The sequence below is a fragment of the Perca flavescens genome, chromosome 15 (assembly GCF_004354835.1).
Source record: "Perca flavescens isolate YP-PL-M2 chromosome 15, PFLA_1.0, whole genome shotgun sequence".
Classification (NCBI taxonomy): Eukaryota; Metazoa; Chordata; class Actinopteri; order Perciformes; family Percidae; genus Perca; species Perca flavescens.
The window spans coordinates 31,079,405-31,081,041 of NC_041345.1; the positions used below are offsets into that span (position 1 = coordinate 31,079,405).

Genomic DNA, 1,637 nt, shown 5'->3' on the forward strand with positions numbered 1-1,637 from the left:
TTATCCTATTGACTGTAGTTGGAAATCTACTCACACTCTATTGTTTACTTATTTACTTATTATTGGCCATCTTTGCCATTTGGTGGTTGTAATGTATTGATGAACATATGCATGTGTTGTTGTTGTTCTTTTTTGTACATTGCTGTTTTGTTAATTGTATTTTTATTTTATTTATTAATGTTTTTTTCTTTCACTTCTCTGTTATGTAATGATTGTGGTTTATGTTGGGACCCCCTCAAAAACGAGATGATACATCTCAAGGAGTTTATCCTAATAATAAACAAGTTTTGATAAAGGAATTGCTCTAAGCTGGTTTAAAGCCTATTTCTCTGACCGATCTCGATTTGTTAATTTAATGATAAATCCTCCAGGTACGTTAAAGTTAGCCATGGCATTCCACAAGGCCCAGTGCTTGGACCAATTCTATTCTCCTTATATATGCTTCCTCTTGGTAATATTATTAGGAAACACTCAATTAACTTTCACTGTTATGCGGATGACACCCAATTATACTTATCAATCAAGCCAGTTGAAACCAGTCAGTTAGCTAAACTTCAAGTATCCGTAAAGATATAAAATCATGGATGGCCTACAATTTTCTGATGTTAAACTCAAACAAAACTGAAGTTGTTGTGCTGGGCCCTAAACACCTCCGAACCTCATTATCCGAAGATATAATTACTCTGGATGGTATTGCCTTGGCCTCTAGCACTACTGTTAGAAATCTAGGAGTTATTTTCCATCAGGAAAAGAAACAGGATCCTTTAACGCCCATCTAAAACAAACCTCTAGAACAGCTTTTTTTCACCTTCATAACATCGCTAAAATTAGGAACATCCTGTCTCAAAACGATGCTGAAAAACTAGTCCATGCATTTGTTACTTCCAGGCTGGACTATTGTACTTCCCTATTATCAGGATGCTCAAATAAAACCCTTAAGACTCTCCAGCTGATCCAGAATGCTGCAGCGCGTGTTCTGACAAAAACTAAGAAAAGAGATCATATTTCTCCTGTATTAGCTTCTCTGCATTGGCTTCCTGTAAAATCCAGGATTGACTTTAAAATCCTTCTCCTGACTTACAAAGCTCTAAATGGTCAAGCACCTTCATATCTTGAGGAGCTCTTAGTACCTTATTGTCCCACTAGAGCACTGCGCTCCCAGAATGCAGAGTTACTTGTCGTTCCTAGAGTCTCTAAAAGTAGAATGGGAGCCAGAGCCTTCAGCTACCAGGCTCCTTTCCTGTGGAACCAGCTGCCAATCTGGGTTTGGGGGGCAGACACCATCACCACATTTAAGACTAAACTGAAAACACTCCTCTTTGATAAAGCTTATAGTTAAGGAGTGAGGAGTTGTAGTGTACGCCTAGCCCGGCGGGGCAGGGTGTATATGTCATGGGGCAGAAGTAGATTCTTATTTTAGCATGCTTTTATTGGATTTGCTGTGGTTTTATTTGCTGTGTTTTTATCTTTTATTGCATGCTTTTATTCTGAAATGTGTGGTGTTTTTAATGTTGACTTCCGCCACCGGACACTTACTAATCAGGCTAATGACTTGCACCTGGGAGTGAGAGGGGGTTGATTGGCCCTTGGATAAAAAGGGCAGAACAGGAGAAGGCCAGAGGCACATGGGAGAAGGC

The 1,637-nt window shown here is 39.3% G+C and overlaps 1 pseudogene; it reads left to right on the forward strand.

Moving 5' to 3' along the window:
• Nucleotides 1–435: 435 nt before the first annotated feature.
• Nucleotides 436–1,339, forward strand: LOC114569213 (uncharacterized; annotated as a pseudogene).
• Nucleotides 1,340–1,637: the final 298 nt, after the last annotated feature.